We start from the raw sequence: 23,172 nt of genomic DNA, 5'->3' as shown, positions 1-23,172 counted from the left end.
GGCAATTGTCACTTATAAATAAAGTTACATTGAATGGATGTAAATGGATAGATGTTATTGTGACAAAGAGAAAACAATTGTCGACAGATGGATTGTTGTTTTGTGTGTCTGCAGTCTGTCAGGCTGTCTGATCACAGAGGAAGGCTGTACTTCTCTGGCCTCAGCTCTGAGCTCCAACCCCACCCATCTGAGAGAGCTGGACCTGAGCTACAATCATCCAGGTGACTCAGGAATGACGCTGCTGTCGGCTGGACTGAAGGATCCAGGCTGGAGACTGGACACTCTCAGGTATGGAGAGAATGTCTGATAGAGGAGGAAGAGCTGGAAACATTTCCACTCCCTGTTTGTTTCCTGCAGATGAGACATGAACAATCATACATGCAGGAATATTTTCAGGGACAGACACACTAGTCTAGCTGGATAGTAAATGGATATTTATGTAGGGGGTCTCCAAGGAGTCTATTTGCAGGAACATTAATGATAACTGATAAGTCATGTTGAGAGTTTCATTAAAAGTAGACCTACAGTTAGGTCCATAAATATTTGGACAGAGACAGCTTTAGATACCCTTTAATAGGTCACAGGTGTACTGTACCTCAGATGGTGGCCACTGTGTACCTAATAAAGTGTCAGCCATGTGTATGTTTCCCATGCTGTGTGTCAACAATCACAGTGACAGTCAGTGACACTGACAGAAGGATGAAACAAGGCTGTGAATCATTTCAGTCAGTGTGTGAGACAAAAAGGCAGATAGGAGCAGCTAACATTTGGAAATGGAAGCTTAAATACTGGAAACTCTGACAAGCTAATGTTGCTAATGGGCTGTGTTAAAATCAATATTTCATTCTCACTCTGTTGTTTGACAACAATTAAAAAAAATATATACTTGAGAACACATTTATTGACGATTCAGCCTTGAATGTAGAGTTTGTCAGAGTGCATAATGTTCACACAAATCCTGAGCAGAGCAAAGTGGCCTACTTAGCATTAGCTGCTCACGTTGTAGAAAGCAAGGCAAAACATTAGCATTAGCTGCTAATGGCAGCCTACTTAGCATAAACTCCTCACATCGTTATAATGCAAGAAAATAACGTATTAGTATTAGCTGCCAATGCTTATTCAGTTAAAAATAGCTTTAGCCACTAATGGCAGCTTATTTAGCACTAACTTTTTTTATGCGAAATGAAGTTAATTAATGCTAAATAAGCTTAATTGAAGGGATAATAGTGTTAGCATTAGCTACTGATATTTTTAAAAAGTAAGAAAAAACATTGTTAGCATTAGTGGATAATGCTTATTCATTACAAATTTGTATTAGCTAATAACTACAGCCTACTTAGCATTAGCTACTCACATTGTTAGCATTAGCAGTTAATGCTAATTTACCTCAAATTAGCATTAGCTAATAACGACTCACATTGCTAAAATTGAAGGAAAAATTGTGTTAGCATTAGCTATTTTTAATGCTTTCCAATTTAAGTGCGGCATTTCATACTTATATTGTTAAAAACTAAGAAAAAATATTGTTAGCAGTATCAGATAATGTTAATTCACCACAAATTATCATTAGCTGATAATATCAGCCTATCTAGCATTAACTCCAAGAAAACATGGTATTAGCATTAGCTACTAATGCTTATTCTCCTCAAATTGGCATAAGCTAATAACGGTAGCATACTTAGCATTAGCTGCTCACATTGTTATAAAGCAAAGGAAAACGATATGAGCATTAGGTTCTAATGCGTATTTGCCTTAAATTAGACGTAGGTGCTAATTGCGGCCTACTTAGCATTTGCTGCTCACATTGTTATAACCCAAGGGAAAAGAGTGTTAGCATTATCTACTCACATTGTTAAAAAGTAAGGGAAACCAGTGTTAGCATTAGCACGTAATGCTAATTCACATCAAAATAGCATTAGCTGCTAACATCCTCTGGAAAAGGTCAGGACAGTTTGCTAAAGATTTAGGAGTGTTTCTCGATAGTTGTTTCTCATTTGAGAAACAAATAAATTCTGGTATTAAAACCAGCTTTTTCCAGCTTTTTACACTGGTCAATAGTACGTCATAGAATCGACTTATCTCTCTGACCTTTTAACAAAAATAATCCAAGGAGTATACTATAGGAGGACACCTACTCTGTAACTGTTTAAGCATAATAGCCCTTTGTTTAGGTGGACCACTGTGCTCCTAGCACCAGCTTGGGAAGTCTTCACAGGGTCACATATCAAACACACACACACACACTATGTACTGTGTCAGACCTGCAGGTTTATCCCTCTGCTGTTCTCCTCTGTCTTATAGTGGACACAAACAATTTTTTGCAGTGACACAAATCATTTGTGTTTCTTCTTATTTGATGCAAACACATGATTATTCTGTAAATAGTTTGGAATGCTTATATAAAAACCTTCTGAGGCCTCGGCTGCATTTTTAGGGAAATAGTTGTTTGCAAAACTTGTGCATCATTTTTTAAAATGTACAAAATGATTGGTTAAACATGTTTGTGGTTTTTACAGTAAAAATCTGACTTTTTTCTCCTCTGATATTTTCTCCAATGACTGGAGATATGGTGTTGATGAATGTGTCAGAACTAATCCAAAGATATAACCATGTGCAGTCTGTAGAAATGGCATCATCCATTCTGTCCTGTTTCCATCAATCACTGTCTGCTTGGCCTCAGTCATGAAGCACGACAGGGCCAGACAATAAGGTCTTTATAGAGCAGGGGTGTCAAACTCAAATACACAGTGGGCCAAAATTCAAAACTGAAACAAAGTCGTGGGATAACATTAATATTTATTGAAAAAAAATCTTCCTCCATATATAAGAATTAATCTTTTCTTATGGACTCAAACAAGTTTTGCTGAAAAACTGAATATGGAACAGGCAAAGCTTAATACTAAACTATATATATATTAGCTGTATAATACCAGTAGGCCAGCTCTAATAGTAATTTGGTATGGCTTCGCGGGCCAAATGTAATTAGGCTGCGGGCCAAATTGTTTGACACCTATGTTATAGAGGCTCATCTGTGCTGTCTTTCCTCCACCCAGGACCTGTAAAGGTCCAGAATGAGGGACAAACACATCTCTACAGACCTTTCACATCATGGAGATAAACTGTTCACATTTCTTCCTTCAGGCAGACGATACAGAGTGTTGTTAACAAAAAACAGACACCACAGACAATTCATTCCCCCGGGCTTTCACTTTGATGAACACTGTGAATGTTCATGTGTATGAGAGCCATGTAATGTCCATGTATGCATGCTGACTGTGCTGCTCTGACCCCTCCTCCTTTCAGGGTGGAGCCTGCTGGAGTCCGATGGTTGAGACCAGGTCTGAGGAAGTGTAAGTGTGTTTTTAATGGGATTCATGAAAACAAAGCAGCACACATTCAACCATCTTCATCATGTCAGGAGTCATCATCAAAGTGTCAATCAATGAACAGATGATGGATCAATAACTGCAGCTGGATTGTGTTTGTTCTCTCCATCAGATTCCTGTCAACTCACAATCGACACAAACACAGTGAACACAAACCTCCAACTGTCTGACAACAACAGGAAGGTGACACATGTGGAGGAGGTTCAGTCATATCTTGATCATCCACACAGATTTGATGTTCATCAGCTGCTGTGTAGAAATGGTCTGACTGGTCGCTGTTACTGGGAGGTCGAGTGGAGAGGATACGTTTCTATATCAGTGAGTTACAGAAGAATCAGAAGGAAAGGAAACAGTGATGACTGTGTGTTTGGATACAATGATCAGTCCTGGAATCTGTACTGCTGGAGTGATGGTCCTCATTTTGTCTGGCACAATAACATACAAACATCCATCTCCTCCTCCTCCTCCTCCTCCTCTGTCTCTAACAGAGCAGCAGTGTATGTGGACTGTCCTGCTGGCACTCTGTCCTTCTACAGAGTCTCCTCTGACACTCTGATCCACCTCCACACCTTCAACACCACATTCACTCAAACTCTTTATCCTGGGTTTTGGTTCTATCCTCCTGGTGCCTCAGTGTCCCTGTGCTGAGTGGAGTGTAAAGAGTGTCTCCTGTTAGAGAAACACTCTGACTGTTGAACAGATAGTTCAGTCTGTACATGTCTGTCTCTTTCACTCACAAACACGTTTTCAGATTCATGGATTCAATCAGTTGATGTTTGAAACTCTTCTAAATGATTCCTTGTAAACTTCTTCCTCTTCAGACCTTTAAAGATGGAAGCTCCCATTATTCCAGGATCCACATGTTGTTTTTCTGTCTTTTTCCACTCAAAGTGTCTGCAGACCGTGTGGAGAGTGTGTGGAGGACTCAGGTGTGGACACAGGCGAGGACATGAAACTGAGTTCAAACGAAAAGCGAGCCTTTATTTTGGCTGGTGAAAACAAGGCAGAAGCGCAGTGACAAAACTAAACTATAACTAAACTGGGAAAGTGATACTAGGATAAACTATGAAGATACAGGTAACCAGAACTATGAATACAAAGGCTGACTGATACAACATGGAGGGTGGGAACACAGACGACGCGACACAGACTGCATGAAACACAGAGACTAAATACATATGAGGGATAATCAGGGGAAGTGGCCACACATGGGAACACAGCTGACACACATGAACCTAACGACAGGACAGGAGAAGCGAAACTAAATACACTGACATAGAATACAGACTTCCAAAGTAAAACAGGAAACATGGAGATTAGACATGACATGAACTAAACATAACCACGCAGACATGACACATGAACCAGGGAGACTTAACACAAGGGCAATATAATAACGAATGAGCAGGAATACTTAATGAACCAAAACAAACAATAAACATCCAAATAAACTAAAACTCAAAACACTGGGTCGCATGACCCAGGACCATGACACAAAGCTTCACAGTGAATCTCAGTATGTTGTGTTTCTCTGAAGCTCAGTTCACAACCAGCTCCTCTGCATTTTCAACAAGTCTGAGCTCATTAAAATGAATCCAAATGTTTGATTTCTCTTTCTTAATGGGATGTTTCCAAACTCTCCACATGCTCTTACTGTTTCACTCATTGTTGGAAGCTCATCATGTGAAAATGTTTCAGCCATAGAAGCTGAAAATATTGGCTCAATAGTTTTGAATGCAGTTCTAACCAGTGTGCTGGGTTTTTAAAAATCCGTGGCTGCTGCCTGATGTTGGGCCCACAGAGGAAGACGACTCACTCACTCTTCTTCACTTCCTCCTTAAACATGTGGAAGGAGAGCAAAGTGCTGCCAGACTCTTATTTCTGACAGGAACAGAAGAAACCACAGCAAACTGTTCCAGTTATTCATCTTCATCACAATCTATTAATTTATGATGGTGTCTTCAGTCTGAGGGTTTGAAGTTTCCATGTCTGTGTGATGTGTGGTGTGAAGGCTGCTGGTTAAACTGGGACTCACTGTTTAAAGCACTGAGTGCTCATAGAGAGATGCTCCATGAGTCCCAGTACAGACTACAAACATGGTGGAAACTTAGCTTTGATATCCACACACTCTGCACGTCTGTGAGTAACTGTGATGAAGATGTGCAGAGATCTGTGTCCAAACAGGAGAAAGACTGTAAAGACTCTGTGCTTCTAACAGCCTCTGTTAACATATGTGAGGCTGTTTGTTGTTGTTGCCATGGAGCTTTTCACTGTTTGGGTCAGCAGGTCATGTGATCAGGTTTGTTCTGCTGGACGATGGTTCAGTGTCAGGGTTTGTTTGCATTCATCAATAAATATCTAAATAAATCAAAGACTCCATGTTTGTTCTTTCATCATGTGACCTCTGCTCATCCATCTCTGTGTGTATCAGGATACATTTAGTTCATAATACACAGAAAAATCAGAGTTATTACCTGTAATAAATGTGAAAGTAAAGATTCCTGCAGTGATAACCAGGCAGGACTGAAACACATCACAGCTGTCACCACGGTAACAGCACTGCCCATCCACAGGTGAGGGGAGGAGCCAAAAGAGGGACTTTCACCATTTTATACTAAAAACACTCGACTAATGTTTCTAATATGAAACAAATAAGCCCACATTAATGTGAGCATTTATTAAATAATAATAATAATGATTTCCTCCTGATCTCATTTCCATAGCAGAGAAAACTGTGGTGCATATTGAGGTGGAGGGTGTGGTCTATGGCTCAGGTGTAGAGTGAGGGTGGGGTGCACCACAGCAGCATGCTGGGACTGCTGAGGGTGGAGGAGGGAGTGATGATGACATCAGAGCAAAGCAGTCAGCAGCACAGAGACCAGTGAACACACAGTCTGTTCATCTTTGCATAGATACAATATATAGCACAATATTGAATGACAGAGACGCTGTGTGAGCTTCCACAGATACACTGACGTCAGCATCCAGAGTCCTCCTGCTGCTCCCCCCTCAGAGCCCCGTGATCAGCACCAACACATTCAGTTAGATGACAGAGTCCAGCTGCAGCTAGAATCAGCTCTGTGAACAACAGCACAGCGTCAGTGTTTCACACTCAGTGAAAGGAGGAAACAGCAGAAGAACACCATGTGTGCTACGTTTCCCAGGACACACTACAAACTGCACAAATACAGAGCAGCACATGGAAGGACCTGGAGCTGCATTTAAAGAGAAAAGACAGCGTGATGTCCTGTATGGACAGGTGGAAGGAACCAAGTCCTCAGCTGAAACACTCGTGTTTGTCCACAGACAGGAAACACAGCAGGAAACAAAGAAGCTCATGGATAACACACTTCCTGTCAGTCACAATGAGGCTGGAGCCAAACACAGAAAGGTGTTTTTGTCCAGATGAGCCCAGAGAAGAAACACGAGTGTTCACAGACATCAGAAGCTCAGAGAGGTGAAACATGAGGTTGGAGTCCTCGTCAGCATCCAGAAGAGCTGCTGTGAAACCCTGAGTACTCATGACAGACTCTGATGGCACAAACACATCATGATTCAAACATGAAGACAAACATGGAGCTCCTGATCCTCCTGCATGACAACAAGCTGACATGAGCGCTGTGTCTGAGAGTGTCTCCCTGTCACAGTGACAAGAACACAGCTGCTGCTCACAGTCATTAAACTGACCTGAGGTCAGCTGCTAGCACGTCTCTGTGCTCCTTACATATGAACCATGTGACCTCACATCAGAGCTGTGGATGACTGTAGTCATAGAAGAGTAGAGCTGTAGCAGGTGGTGTGAGGAGGAGGAGGAGGTGGTGTATTCTAGTTAACGCAGTACTGAAACACTCCAGCAGAGGGCGCTGTTAAGTCCTTATTGTAACACAGTTACTGTGTGCAGTTATACTTCATACATAATCTGCACTTATTTCCATCAGACATGCTGTCAGTAAATGATTGTTTCTATTGATTCTACTTCCTGTTGACTAGTTTGATGACAGTGAAACAATCACAGCTGATTGTGTGATGATGTCACTGTTACATTCAGTGTGTGTGACATCATGTTAGTGCAGCTGATAACAGCCTGGTTCTGTTAGAAACACATGAACGTGTCCATAGATCAGTGTGTGTTTAACATGAGAGCTTCAGCCCTGCTGATGTGTTCAATAAAGACATGCAGGAAAACTGATGAGACTCTGAAATAACTCTTTATATTTATAATGTAACTCTGCATCAAAAGAACAACAAAGGATCCCAGACAGCTTTATGTGAACAAAGACGATTCTGATGTTTCTGTGTTTCTAACAGTTTGACATTATTAGTAAACAGACTGCAGTGAACAGGATTTATAAAGAGCTTATATATAAAGATATGACAGCTGTTTGTTGATCACTCTGTGTTTGGACCTGATCAGTCCAGCTGTTTACTTGAAATATGTTCATTTACCTGTGACGTTATATTTATGTTCTTGTCTCTGTTGAAAAACACATTTTTAATGTCCCTCAGATTTTTCTCCCAGATGAATAAATATAAAAATGACACAAACTGACTGCAGCTACTTTTTGTCCTTTCTGTCAGAAACCTTCATGTGACTCATGAGAGACACGTTTCAGCTGTTTGTGACAGATCAGAGGCCAACAAGTCATTTATAACACTTTCCATCATTGTTTAGCACAAACACATGTTGACACAGCAGCGGGGCCGCAGTGAGAGTCAGAGCCAGGAGATAAAAACTCCTGTTTGACCACAGCCTCAGTTTGTTCCTGCAAACACTTCCTGTTGTTGACTGGGTGGAGTCAGGAAGCCAGCGAGGCCCTGCAGGACTGAGACTGCAGACTGGGACGTGCTCTGTGATGGAGATCAACAGCATCACTGACTGTTTCTGTGAGGACACCATCATCCCAGCAGGGCTGTTTCCCAACAACAAGCCTGGACCATCAGAGACCTGAAGCTGCTGCTGAATGAAAGAAGAGGATCTTCAGGTCTGGAACAAGGACGAGCTGAGAGTGTTAATAACGTTACTAATGTTCAGCTACACTTTACTAGGTCACATCTGTGACACACGTCACTTAAATAAAGAAGGAAATATTGGCTCTGTTTTATCTGCTGGGCCCAAAAGTGACTCCCCGTATTTAAACTGCTATGAATAACTTGTTGGTCTATAATATGTGAAACATGTGTCAAATGTCTCCATCATGAAAGATATCAGGTCATCTTGAGCCACAAAAACATTCCTATCATGAGGTAGAAGCTGGAATCAGTTTGTTGCAGAGGGACGTTTATATATCCCATATTTATCCAGTTAAAGTCACATTGAAATTCAAAAATGTCTTTTCAAGAGTCGTCTGTCCAAGAGGAGCAGAAACAAATATAACAACAGTTATTTAAGCTGTTTTAAAGGCCACAAAGGAGCAGATTGGTTATAATGCAGCTGCTTCAGAGGAATAAAGATGAAACACTGTTTTTATTTCATGTGTAACACCTTTCAATCATGTGTTGACTAAAGTCTATTGACCAGTATAAGTAAAGACATCACACACACACACATGGAAACACTGAAACCTGTTTTTGGTGCAGCAGCGGTCCCAGCTGCTCGCCTTTATCTAGACTGGGTCGGCTGCTTATCTCAATATAATCAATGTTTAAAGTTCTCAGTGTTTCTGTGTTGCTTCGTATAGGATCTCCCAGCATCATCACTGTGCTGTCCAATCATTGTGTGCTAGGTTACCCTTATAGTGCGATGTGTGTTTGCACAAAGAGAAGCATGTGTGTCAAATATAAATAAGCACAGAACAGAAAAAGCTGCCAGTTTCTTCTATTTAGAGTCAAGTTAGTGTTTTGTGTCTTTGTTTGAGGCCTAATGTCAAGCAGAGGTGTGTGTAACTGGACTGCTCTGTTATATGTGTGAAATGTGTGCTTCAGCATCATCTTCGTCACTGCTGATTCCTTTGTGTCATCATGTGTTGAGAAGAGTGATATCCAGAAATCCTACCAGTGGCTGGACAAAGCTGGACTGAAAGACAGCACGGAGGGACTAATCATGGCAGCACAGGAACAAGCTCTGAGTACAAGATCCATAGAGGCTGGGGTCTATCACACCAGGCAAGACCCCAGGTGCAGGCTGTGTAAAGATGCCCCAGAGACAATCCAGCACATAACAGCAGGGTGCAAGATGCTAGCAGGCAAGGCATACATGGAACGCCATAACCAAGTGGCCAGCATAGTGTACAGGAACATCTGTGCCGAGCATAACCTGGAAGTCCCGAGGTCAAAATGGGAGATGCCCCCAAGGGTGATTGAGAATGACCGAGCTAAGATCCTGTGGGACTTCCAGATACAGACGGACAAAATGGTGGTGGCTAACCAACCGGACATAGTGGTGGTAGACAAACAGAAGAAGACGGCCGTAGTGATCGATGTAGCGATGACAGCAACATCAGGAAGAAGGAACACGAGAAGCTGGAGAAATACCAAGGACTCAGAGAAGAGCTCGAGAGGATGTGGAGGGTGAAGGTGACGGTGGTCCCCGTGGTAATCAGAGCACTAGGTGCAGTGACTCCCAAGCTAGGCCAGTGGCTCCAGCAGATCCCGGGAACAACATCAGAGATCTCTGTCCAGAAGAGCGCAGTCCTGGGAACAGCTACGATACTGCGCAGGACTCAATTTGAATTCATATTTCCAATGAAAATGGTCCAGTGGACACATGTGTGACTCCTGTGATTAAAGCATCTTTCTTTCAGCTTAACGAGTGAACCGTCAGCTCGTTCAAACACACGTTAAAGTCCGTTTGGCTCGACACCACCGAACAGAGGCAGCAATACAACATAGCTAACATTAACAGTGCAGTGAATCCTGCTTGTGCCATGATATTCAGGACTACATGCCATGCCTCTCCTCTTTTGATCCACAGCCACTTTGACGCTGCTTCTGCTGCATTGGTGACCAACTTGATGGCTCTTCGCTGGTTAGCCCCTACGATGCCTAGCATTTTCTATGCCCTGCAAAGGGAGTGACCCGCGAATCCTCAACATCCCACTTCGATGGGTTGGCATCTTGCCCGCTAGCCATTACTCAGGCACTAACTCGGAATACTTTGCCCTCTTTCTCTCATGAGCTTCCTCCATACGGTAAGTACTGTAAGTTCTGAATATAACGTCACTTATTTATGTAGTGATGTTTGCACTTTCAGCGTTAACTTGGTTTTAAAGCCTTTACTTCTATCTATCTATCTATCTATCTATCTATCTATCCACAAACACAACAAGCTGAAAGTCAGTGATGCTGCTCGGTTTGTATGGTAGCACTACCTGGACACAAGCTGGGGCTTGATCAACCCTCGCTGGGTCACCTGGGAGTGCGGGTCTTATTGTTGAAAGACCCAAAACCCCCAATGACCCCAGGTTACATCACTGATGATGCGTCCAGGGGCATCAGAGGGAGTATCATCAACTATCCACTAAGAGATTCAAAGTGTTAATTGTCATGTGTGCAAAGAAAACACATTTCTCTGTACAATGAAATTCTTTCTCTGCTGTCCACACGCAGATGCCAGTTACAGTTTTTCTCAATTGGTTTGGCTCATTTCTTGAAACCGAGATGACATTCTCAAAACCATAAGGTCATTTGGCCAAACAGTCTTACAGTGCTGCCCAACATTATAGCTCACTAGCAAAACAAATATCTTTCCCCAAACTCTTCGTCCATGCTTCAAAAGCAGATTCCTTTCCCATACAAAAGGTCAGTACAGTCAAAATAGCACAGATCCTTCTCAATTACCTTGGCACATGTGCATTCATTTAGTGCTTTTGTCAGAATAACCAGGATGGTTTAGCACAACACCATAGATCCCCTGCAAAAGCTCATATCTCTCCCAAAAGAGTTTATCCATGTGTCAAAACTAAATATCCTTCCCATATAAATAGTCAATGCCCCCAAAATGCATTATACCTTTGGCATTGTTTAAGCACTGCAAGTCAAAATGCTTAGACGTTTTGTCACTGAGGCACAGGTCTAGCAACAGAATACCACTATGAATAAAACCAAAAGATTTCACAGTAAAATCAGCCTCCAATAAATGTCTCAACCATCCCCTACATTGATCTCCTGTGATGTCCTCACATGCAGCATCCATTGCATGCAGCAGGGCCCTCTGGTCTTGAGCCTCATGCTCATACACCCTCCACCTCCAAGCTGAAAAAAACTCCTCAATTGGATTCAGGAAAGGAGAGTAAGGTGGAAGAAACTCCATTAGCATCCGGGGATGGGTGGTGAACCAGGTTCTGATGCGTGGGCCGCGGTGGAAGTTCACATTATCCCACACAATGACATAATGTGGTAGCTGAGGTCCTTCTACACCTCTCTCATTTTCTGGGATCAGATCAGTATAAAGGTGGTCCAAAAAATTGAGGAGCTTTTGTGTATTGTAGGGCCCTAAACTGGGAATGTGTGTGGCCACACCTCTTTCTGATATAGCGGCACACATTGTTATATTTGCTCCTCGCTGGCCTGGGACATCCACAGTGGCTCGGTGGCCAATGATGTTACGGCCACGCCTTCGACCTTTGGCCAGGTTGAAGCCAGTTTCATCAACGAACACTAGGATGTGAGGGGTTTCGTTGCCTTCTAATGCCATTATTCTCTACAATAGAATGGAAATAAATCTAATCAGTCAAGTAGAGACAGATACTGCAGGGAGGATCTAAAGTACTGTACAAACAGGGAGTGGAAAACTGAAGACAATTTCTAGGCAAAATGCTCTAGTCACACAAAGCTGGATTCTGAAGGTGAAAAGGATAACGCAAAACCAAAAAACAGTGGTAACCATGTCTTACTGTAATAGTGTTACAATGATAGACAACCAGTAGTTGACTTACTGGTACCGCAGCCCTTCCACTCTGTCAGAGTTTCTCTCAAATGGTACCCTGTAAATCTGTTTCATGGTCATCTGATGTTTCTTCAATACCCGGTCTATTGTGGAGATGCTGATAGAGTTTATATTTTGGAACATTACATTGTCTAGCAGGATTGCATTACGAATCTGTCTCAGTGTGATGGCATTATTTGCAATGACCATGTTGCATATTTCTCGTTCTTGTTGTTCATTTAGAAGTTTTCTTCTGCCTCCCATTTGAGGCTGTCATCCAATCCTAGACATACAAGTCAAAGGTCAACACTGTAAATTTGTTACAAAATGAGTTACCACTGTAATTGTACTGGTGTCTTATGGTACTAGAAGTGTGATGCACTGCACAGTGACTGGAATACTATTCACAGTATTTTCTCCATTTTTTTGTCTTTGTCATTTTTATAGTATCATATAACATCACATGACGATATTACAGTACTCTAGGCCTACACACACACCAACACTGAATAGTTCAATAGCATAGTTCTGTACCTGTTTTCCCTGTGAAAGGTTTGGATGATGGAGGAGACTGTAGACCGAGGCACATTAGGCTGCCCTCGGCGACCTGCCTCTGCCATTGTGAGGCAATGGTTTATAACGTGGTCAATAAGGGTGGCCCGGATTTCATCTGGGACATCATGGTGCCTCCGTGCTCCTCGGCCTCTTCCCCCTATTCCTCCACGCATTCTCACTCCTCCTCTTCCTCTTCTTCTTCCTCCTCTTCCTCAAGCAGGAAGTTGCTGTTGTACTTGGCGAGGTGCTTCCATGTTCACACTGCAAATGAAACTGGCCCCGGGCCAAGCTCTGTCTATATACTTTTGGCAGCAGTCATGATCATAGACAACACCTGTCAGGTATCTGAACAACCTGTTTGATTGGTCATCTGAGATGTGGGAAGCTGCTCCTTCGTTAGTTCTAATTTCACCTGATTGATTGTCAAGTACTGTCATACCTTTATCAAATGTTCCAAGATATTCTTTCATGGTATTATATCTTTGACTAATTTTGACAGTTGAACAGACAATTGTGCATATGATGACTTACACAATGAAACCATGCTGATATGTTTTGGAGTGAGTGACCATTTCACTGAAAAATCAACTAATCAGTTTAGATCGGCAAGATCTATTTATTTGGAAAATGTGCTAACTGTGGGCTCATTGTGCTAACTGTAGCTACTTGTACATAATCATTTGAAAAGAAGCACAGAGTCACTTGAGACATGTACTAAAGCATTTGCAATTTGATTAAACCAATGAAAAATGACATTCTGTTGTGAACAATTGCAAGGTGGTTTGGAGATTTGTCCATGTTATTTTGAGAATGTCATCTCGGTTTCAGGAAATGAGCCAAACCAATCGAGAAAAACTGTAATATGTACAAATAGATCAAATACAAATAGCATGAATAAGGCCATTTACCATTTAGAAGTGTGAACAGTCCATGTTGGGGGTGTGTAGGGTCTTTGAGGATGGAGGCAGCTCTCCTCTGGACTCTGTGATGGTAGATGCTCTGCAGAGAGGGCAGCTGGGTCCTGGTGTTCTTCTCCAGTTGTTATCACTCTCTGCAAGCGTTTTTGGTCCATAGCAGTAGTGCTGCCGTATGATGCAGTGATGCAGCTGGTCAGTGTGCTCTCCACAATGCAGCTGTACAAGCTGCTCAGTCCGACTTACCAAATTCCCTCAGCCTCCTAAGGACATACAGCTGCTGCTGAGCCTTCCTGACCAGCTGTGTGGTGTTTAGTATCCAGGTGAGGTCCTCAGTGATGTGAACACCCAGGTACCTAAAGCTGCTCAACTTCTCCATTTCAAGCCCCTGGATAAACAGCGGCTGGTGAGGCCTCCTCTTCTTCCTCGTGTCCACTATCATCTCTTTTGTCTTATCAGTGTTGAGGGTGAGGTTGTTGTCCTCACACTATGACACCAGACCAGTCACCTCTCTCCTATAAGCCGCTTCATCCCGTCCAGTGATGCGATGAATCACTGCAGTGTCATCCATGAACTTCAATATGGTGTTATCCCTACTGGAGGTGACTGGGTGTACAGGGTGTAGAGGATGGGACTGAGGATGCAACCCTGTGGAATGCCAGTGTTAGTAATAATGCTGGCTGAAGTTCTGTTGCCTTTCCTGATGGACTGGGCCATGCCAGTCACTAGAGTGGGGTGTAGGCCAATTGTTGCCAGCTTGTGAGTGAGTTTGTGTGGGATGACAGTATTGAAGGCGGAGCTGAAATCAGCAAAATGTACCCTGATATATGAGTCTTCCAGATGGGAGAGGGCAGCAGCAATGGCATTTGACGTGTACCTATTGGGCTGGTAGGCATACTGCAGGGGATCCAGAGTGTAAATGGCCTGTATTTGTATAGTGCTTTACTTAGTCCCTAAGGACCCCAAAGTGCTCTACACTACATTCAGACATTCACCCATTCATACGCTTTGTTGGCAAGCTACATTATAGCCACAGCTGGCACCACCGGGCCCTCTGACCACCAGTAGGCAAACATGGGGTTAGTATTTTGCCCCATTTGGCATGTAGACTGCAGGAGCCTGGGATTGAACCACCAACCTTCCATTGAGTAGGTGACCTGCTCTACCACCTGAGTTACGGCCTCCCCAGTGTATGTGATGATGCTCTGGGTGTAGGCCAGCACCTAAAGAGCATCAAAGCACTTTGCAATGATTAGATTGAGTGCAACTGGTCTGTAGTTATTTAGGCAGGTGGCTGGGCTTTTCTTGGGAAGAGGGATGATAGTTGTGGTCTTGGAGCATGTGGGGACGGTACTCTGGCTGAGGGAAAGGTTGAAGATGGAAGTGAGAACATCAGCCAGCTCATTAGCACATGCTTTAAGGGCCTGTCCTGAGATGTTATCTAGTCCTGCTACCTTGCGGGGGTGATCCTCCTCAGGGCTTTGTGTACTTGCGCACAAGTGGCAAGAAGGGGGGGGGGGGGGGGGGGGGATCTGGGGGTTCAGGAGGGTGTGAGAGGTGTGGATGGTGTGGAGTGTGGAATCCATTGAGGTCTTCCAGCAGACTCCCTTTAGAGCTGATGCTGCTAATGGCAGCCCTGTACTCTGTGATGGGCTGTAAGCCTTGCTACATCCGCCCGGGGTCAGAAGAACAGTAGAAGCCATCCAGCCTCTCTCTGTACTGCCTCTTAGCGACTGTAATGGCTTTCCTCAGTCTATACTTCGCAGCTTTGTACTCCGTCTCATTGCCTGATCTAAATGCAAGAGACCAAGTACACAGCAAGTGTCGTACCTGACTGTTGATACAGGGCTTCTGGTCAGGGAACTGGTGGGCACAATATTGTCAACACAGGTGCTGATGTACCCAGTCACATATGCAGCATAGTCCTGTATATTGACAGAACAGTTGTCCTTGGTGGCTGCAGTTTGAAACACATCCCAGGCTGTTTGGGCAAAACAGTCCTGTAGGATGCTCTCAGACTCTGGGGTCCACAGTTTAACAGGTTTGATGACAGGGTTCCATTGTTTCAGTTTCTACCTGTAAGCCAGGTGCATGAACAGAGAGATGTGGTCAGACTGTCCAAAGTGGGGGCGTGGTGTAGCCCTATATGTTGAAGTAAACATGATGCAGGGTGTTCTTGTCACGGGTAGGAATGGGCACATGTTGGTGGTATTTTGGTAGTACAGTTGCGCTTATCAAACTTGCACTTATTAAAGTCACCAGCGACGATAAATGACAACAGCGACAACAACTACATAAACAGTGTCTTAATGAGTTGTCTCTAATGCGCTGATGACGTCACAGAGTTTGCCGAGCGTTGCAGCGGAGTCAGCTTGCAGCTGGATGTAAACAATGGCCAAAAACACAGCTAAGAACTCCCGCGGCAGATAGTAAGGGCAGCATTTTAAGTTTAAAAACTCCACGTCTGCCAAACAGTGCTTCTGCACAGTCTGCACAATTCGAAAAAGAAGCTTAGAGATGAGTCCTAAGTTTTTCACAATTCAAATGTCTGATTCATTGCAGCATGGCGGTGGAACATATATTTTGGTCCAGAGATGGAGCAGCACTCTCCTTCTGACTCTTTGAGACTGTTTTCTGTTTGAGTCTGGCTTCAGTTCAGTCTAATTTAGCAGCTATGACATCAGAGATTGTAGGGGAGAATCACAACCACTGGTGAGTTTCCTACCCAGAAACAGAGCGTGAAATGGATTTGCATTTAAAGATGCAAGAAAATAAAAGAGTTAGGGTCAGGAGGTCAGAGGTCAGAGCTCCTGTGGGTCTGAGTGTGGCCTCATGCTGGAGAAGGATGAGGGAATCTGACCTGAGCCAGTGTTTGACATGAACCCATCAGCACTGCTATCAGTGTGCACAGTGTGTGTGTTTCAGTCATTTAAAAACACTTCCTGTCACTGTGGTGGTTACAGTGACATCATGCAGTTTGTATTTTGACCTCCAGAGGGCGACAAATCAGCACAGACAGAGAGCTCCATTCAAACTTTGCTGCCATCAGTAAGAATTCTGGTTTAAGCTCTGCTCTCAGTCTTTACTGCACAAGTAAAGGTAGAAAGTGTGACTGGATCTAAAGATTGGAGAAACATGCTTAACATTTTAAGCTTTGACATTCATAGTAATGCAAACAGTGTGTCAGAGCTGATCTGCGATTAGTATGTTAACACCTGCAGCTACAAGGTTTCATGTGTTCACACGTCAACGTGTGAACTTTACTCTGAGTTTACTCTGACTGCTCAGATTGAGTGTGAGCAGTCAGACAACATTTTTTGAAATTAGCACATGAAGGTGTGGCCCTTTCACACGCTTAAGGTGGAGTCCCGCCTCGTTCCAGGAAGCAGCTCACCTGTTTGTCCGTGTTTAGTGTCCAGGTGTGGAGTGGAGCTTGTTGTTGGTGAAGAAACTGTAAGTTTGCTTTGTTTCCTCCTTTAACAGTTTGTCTTTAGGAACTTTATTGTTTGTTCAGCTCATGTTTTAGTTCTTCACACAACAAATTGTGTGTGTTCGTATTTCCGGTCTCTCCATTAAAGTCAGTGTGTAATGTTTTCCTGGCTAACATCAGCTGTGTGCAGCTTAGTTCCAGCACAAATATGCCGCTCCATAGTTCACGGTAACGGACTCACAGCTGGACCAATGAGGCCGAGTGTGTCCGCCACTCTGAGCTACGTTCCTGATTGTGTACTAGTCGTTTGTGTGGGAGCCAAGTTAAGATAGTTCATAGGTTTTAGTGTTTTATATTTCGCTGTTGTTAAGCTTCCTAAACCTAATAATTTAGGAAGTAAATGCATGTTTATGGTGGAACTACAATTATTTTATTGCTGTGTTGGTTTGGTTACGCAGTACCATGAATACATGTGCCTTAAAGACTCGGGGTTATAGTAAAATCCAGGCATCACAGATGTATGCAAATTAGCGCATGCGGTGCGGGAGGGGGGAGAGAGAGAGGAAAAGAGTTAATACGGCATAAGCTATACGCGGCAGCAGGATAGAACAGAGCCACACGGTTTTCCTATCGTAGTAGGTTATATTTGTTGAGGCTAAGTGAAAACTGACCACTCCTGTAAGATGCAAGCTGTGGAATAAATTTTTTGTTACATCTTTTCACATCGGAGTCCCGTGGAGTTCTTTTCCTCTTCAAACTGACCTACACGAGTGAAGCACGGGAAAACTGGTCTCACGGCTTGTACAGTTTGTACTTTGTGAGTTTACTCAGAGTCCACAGAGGACGCAGCGTACATGATGATGTCACAGCTCAGCTGTATGGAGTTATTTTTGTACCACTATTTTGTGCAAAAAGGAGCATCAATTGGAAATTTGGACAAACTGCAGTAAACACTAGGCAAATTTGTTCACTGCTTTACATTAGAATGAGCTGCAGTGTTTCACTAGACTAAATTATTCAGCAACTTCATTGCTTATAGGACAATTCAGTCCATATACCTTGGGGAACCTTGGGGTGCACCTCCACAGGGCACCCCAAGGTTCCAAATGCCTTCCCCAAGTCCCGAAAACACATTTAGACTAGTTGGGAAAACTCCCATGCCCCCTCGAGCATCCTTGAAAGGGTAAAGAGCTGGTCCAGTGTTCCGTGAAGAAAACTACATTATTTCCTTGTATCCAAGTTTCCTCAGATGGACTCTCTTTTCCAGCACCCTGGAACAGACTTTCCCAGGGTAGCTGAGGAGTGTGATCCCCCTGTAGTTGGAGCACACCCTTCTGTTCCCTCTCTTGAACATGGGAACCGCCAGCCCTTTCTGCTTATTCAGAGGTACTGCCACTGATCTCCACGCAACGATGTAGAGGTGTGTTCACCAAGCTGTTCCAGATCTTTGTACCTCAGATGTCTGTGCTCCAGGTCTAAAGGCTCTTAATTTCCTTCATAAAATAAGTGTTAGGGGTTATAATTAAATATAAATAAATATAAATAAATAATAAGTGACCCACTATTGATCATGACTATTGCTGTCAGTGTTAATGCATTAATGTGGTGTTAACGCGCTTAAAAGCGTTAACGTGGTCATCACAAATAACACGATTAATATTTTTAACAGACTAAACCCATCTGGAATGCACAAACTTTGGACAAACTGTCCGAAAAGTGTTGACAGACACATATCAGGGATTTTGAGTCAGTCTGCACTCCATATAGGTTAATTGTTTATAACACATTTTACACGCATTAACAGGTTAACGCCAAGTAACCCCTTACACAGACTGATCTGCGTTAACTCATTAACGCAAATTAGCCCATTTTAGTTAACAGCGATGAGTCTGAATTAAAACATTAACGCTGACAGCACAAATCATGAGATAAGGCACATTATCAATAGTGACCAACTTTCTTTCCCTCAAGTGTTTAAATATCTGGGACTCTCCATCATTTTGTTTTAGAACTGAAGAAGCTTCTCGGATTAAACGTCTTCAAGAAACTTAAAGAAGTCTCTTTTCCTTCCAAGCTCCTTAGATCACCATGACCTGTATGACTGAGAACCTAAAGACGTATTGACCTTGTTTCTAGGTTACATGACAGGTTAGAGGTCAGCGACTGTAACTCAGTTACTCCTGTTAATGTGAATTCACTGAGTGTTTGTGGTTTACCTCTCAGACTGACTGAAGTCCACAAGAAGATGATGATGGAGGAAGAGGAGGAAAGAGCAGAGTCTGCAGGATCCAGCTGTCCATCTGTGACGAGTGACCAGTCAAGAGGTCAAAATCCATACTTCAGTCGTGAACCTGGACCAACGAGGTCAGAGAGCTGAACTCACTGAGTAACAGCAATAATTCTGCACTGACATTATAATCAGTGTTGATTCTGGTTGATTTTCTGTGTTTGTGAGCTGAGAGGAAATGAAAATGAATTTGTAACAAAAATCAGTTTTGTCCAGTTTTCCTGTAAAAAGCTGAACTCTAATCTAAGAGGATGTTACTGACAGGAAACAGCTGCATTATCTGCAGTCTGTGTGATCACAGCTGCTTCAATCATGTTTGTGTCTGCAGAGGTCAGAGGTCACAGTCTGCAGGGTCCAGCTGTCCGTCTGTCAGGAGTGACCGGTCCAAAGGTGGCCCTCCAGACTTCAGTGGTGAACCTGGACCAACGAGGTCAGAGAGCTGTGATGACTCCTTCACATGTTTGTGTTTCCTGGATAAATCTGACCTGAAACATCCTCAGATTGTTACAAAGATTCATTAAAAAGAAAACAATGAAAGAGAAAAGATCCAAATGTTAGACTTGGTCATTTGCTGTTTGAGGACAGTGATGGTCATATCTGTGGGGAAAGTCTGTACTGAGCAGTGTTGGGCAAGTTACTTTAATATAATCTAAGATATTTGTTATTGACAGGAAACAGCTGCATTATCTGCAGTCTGTGTGATCAAAGGTGCTTCAATGACCTTATCAGAGAATTTACCATTGAATAAAACATGTTTGTGTCTGCAGAGGTCAGAGGTCACATTATGCAGGATCCAGCTGTCCGTCTGTGAGGAGTGACTGGTCCAAAGATAGCAATCCAAACTTCAGTAATGAAGCTGGACCAATGAGGTTTTGGAGCAGTGATTTGCTTGCAGGGTTAGTTGATGGTTCATCAGTTTTACCTTCTCTGATGATTTAATATCTAGAAAAATCTAATTCTGTTGTTTATATTTCACTGCAGCTGACAAACCTGTACAGGGCAGAAGCTGCTTGAAAGACTGAAGAGCAGAAAAAACACAAACTAAAAATGCCCATCATTTTAATAATCTGATGGTTTAGAAATTGGCAAACTTGATTCAGATAAAGTAACTTAAGCAGAAATCTACTGGATCTTTATCCTGTGCTTGAACTAATTCTTCATGGTTCCTCCACAGAGTGGACAAGCAGAGCTCAGAGGCTCCCAGTGGTCAGTCTGCCGAGCAGCATCAAACACAGCTGGACTCCATATTTATGGTCTGTACATGTACAACAACTACTGTTACATCTATTCTGTTCACAGTCATCTCCATGCTGCTCTTTGTAGACAAGCTTAAGTTACTTTATCTGAATCATGTTTGCCAATTGATTCATCCAACATGGCTGTGATGTTTGGCTCCATGATTTCAGTCTGATTGGCTCATCCATGAAGTTTCTGTTTTAGCTGCTGGAGGACAACATCATCACTTTTGTGAAGAAGGAGCTGAAAAAGATCCAAAAGGTTCTGAGTCGAGATTACCCAGAATGCTTAGAGAGCCAGAGGAGCAGCAGCAGAGAGGCATTTGTGAAGATCACACTGGACTTCCTGACGAGAATGAAGCAGGAGGAGTTGGCTGACCGTCTGCAGAGCAGTAAGAGGATCTATATAAAGATTTAATCTGCTGTATAAATTAGACACTTTTGTCTCAACCGATGGACCAGTGTGTTCAGTCATTACTCAGCAGAGATAGGCAGTAACGCGTTACTGTAATCTGATTACTTTTTTCAAGTAATGAGTAATGTAAGGGATTACTATTGCAAAAACGGTAATTAATTTACCGTTACTTTCACGTAGGAACGCTGCGTTACTGCGTTACTAAAACCGTGATTTTTTGCAAGAACGTCTCATGACAGTGACATAAGCGAGTGCGACATTCGTGACAACAGCTGTTTGCAGATCAACAAAGGATAATATATCGAGTGCGGGAGAGAGTATGAGCATGCAGCGTTTAAAGCGTGGAAGTACTGACCTTATTTTGAGGTTGATTCCATAAAAAGTGACAAAAACATTAGTGTGTCATGATCCTGGGTCATTTTGACCCAGTGTTCTTAGTTTTCCTGTGGTTTTATATTTTGTTCTTTGTGTTCATAGGATTGTTTGGTTTGGTATTTGGATTCCCCCCGTGTCCGTGCTTGTATTGTGGTGTTTGTTCTGGTACCGTGTTCCATCCTTTGTTTTCTGTATTCTCCTCATCCCCTCGTGTATTCCTTCTTGTTCTCTGCCTCTCTCTGTGCTCCTCTCTGTATACTCTGTGTTGTGTTTAAGATCCACATCTTAGTGTCTGTATTTTCAGTTTCGTGTCCTCCCCGCTCTGTCATAGGTGATTGTCCTCAGCTGTGTTCCCCGTGTGTTCCCACTTCCCTCGTTAACCCTCTGTGTATTTATGTGCATGTCTTTCTCAGTTCAGTGTCGCATCGTCAATGTCTCCTCCCGAACCTGTGTGCCTCCCTGTGTTCCCTCGGTCCTCAGTTTAGTTCTCCCAGTTCAGTTTTGTTACTTTGTCAGTCCTGCAATAAAGCAGCATTTTTGAGTTCCACTTCAGTCTCTGTGAGTTTTGCATTTGGGTCCTCATCTGCCTCCACACAGCGTGTTCCTGACATAGTGTCCGTTGTGCGTCGGAAGAAAAGTTCTTTTTTACAGCGAAAAAAACCCCTAAACTTCCAAGAAAGCAGTGAGTGTGCTACGACCAGTGTTGGGCAAGTTACTTTGAAAAAGTAATTAAATTATAGTTACTAGTTACTTCTTCAAAAAAGTAACTGAGTTAGTAACTGAGTTACAATATTCTAAAAGTAATTAATTACTTGAAAAGTAACTATTGTGTTACTTTAAAAAAAAAAAAAACGTTTAACCCTCTGGGGTCCAGGGTATAATTGGCCATTTTTTTACTACTCTTGATTTTCCCTCCACATATTACCTTTAAAAACTATTTACTTCGCCTTGTTTGGTATCATTCTTTTCAGCACAACCTCACGTGCCTGTATTTACAGTTATGTTTTCATTTTGACATACTGTATTAACACAATTGATCTAAAATGCACAAGTTTTGCAAACAACAAAGTTATTTGTATCCATTTGCCTTTTACCCTTTTGTAATATAACCATTTCAAAGTATTTACAGAACAATCAGCTGTTCTGCATTCAATAAGATGCCACACAAATTATTTGTGCCACTTATTTCTGTCCACTATAAAGGAGAACATCACAGCCTGATACCTGCAGGTCTGACAGCAGCAGGTGTATCACTCCTGTTTCTACCTGGAGACGGCAGTAGCCTCATTGTTCTGACACACAACACAAAACTATCCACAACACTACACACTAACTACACAAGACGACACATTAACTACACACCCCACACACGCAGAGAGTGCTTGCTAGCGCTAATGTGGTGAAACTAAAAAAACGCCGCATATATCTTGTTTATCATGGCTCTGGTTTTGCGTGGCCTATCAACGCAATTTATAAACTGGTATATGTCACATTGTTGTTTCGTCTTGAAGTGGTCATGTGATTGGCTTAGCACGACTACTTTATTCTTCCTCAGTCAAACAGCAGCACTCATGCGATTGTTTTGCCCCCTTAGCTCCAGGTGTTGTGCCAAAAAGTGATCGTGATTATCGTCCGTGGGAGTGCGCGCAGCTGCTTAAAGCTGTAGCATCCAGATTACTTACGTAGACAGCTACTTCTGTGTGACTGATATA

General features: G+C 42.8%; 2 long non-coding RNA genes across 2 annotated transcripts; both read left to right on the top strand.

Moving 5' to 3' along the window:
- Window positions 1–247: 247 nt before the first annotated feature.
- On the top strand, window positions 248–3,172 carry LOC109199717 (uncharacterized). The gene is made up of 2 exons (XR_002060031.1): window positions 248–288; window positions 3,054–3,172. It is a non-coding gene; the product is annotated as an uncharacterized LOC109199717 (long non-coding RNA).
- A 147-nt stretch (window positions 3,173–3,319) lies between these two features.
- LOC112844871 (uncharacterized) lies at window positions 3,320–3,684 on the top strand. The gene is made up of 2 exons (XR_003217627.1): window positions 3,320–3,350; window positions 3,499–3,684. It is a non-coding gene; the product is annotated as an uncharacterized LOC112844871 (long non-coding RNA).
- The last annotated feature ends 19,488 nt before the right edge of the window (window positions 3,685–23,172 follow it).

Source organism: Oreochromis niloticus, unplaced genomic scaffold, assembly GCF_001858045.2.
Source record: "Oreochromis niloticus isolate F11D_XX unplaced genomic scaffold, O_niloticus_UMD_NMBU tig00001767_pilon, whole genome shotgun sequence".
NCBI classification, from domain to species: domain Eukaryota; kingdom Metazoa; phylum Chordata; class Actinopteri; order Cichliformes; family Cichlidae; genus Oreochromis; species Oreochromis niloticus.
Note: the sequence above shows the minus strand (reverse complement) of the source record. Positions and strands in the feature narration are given on the sequence as shown.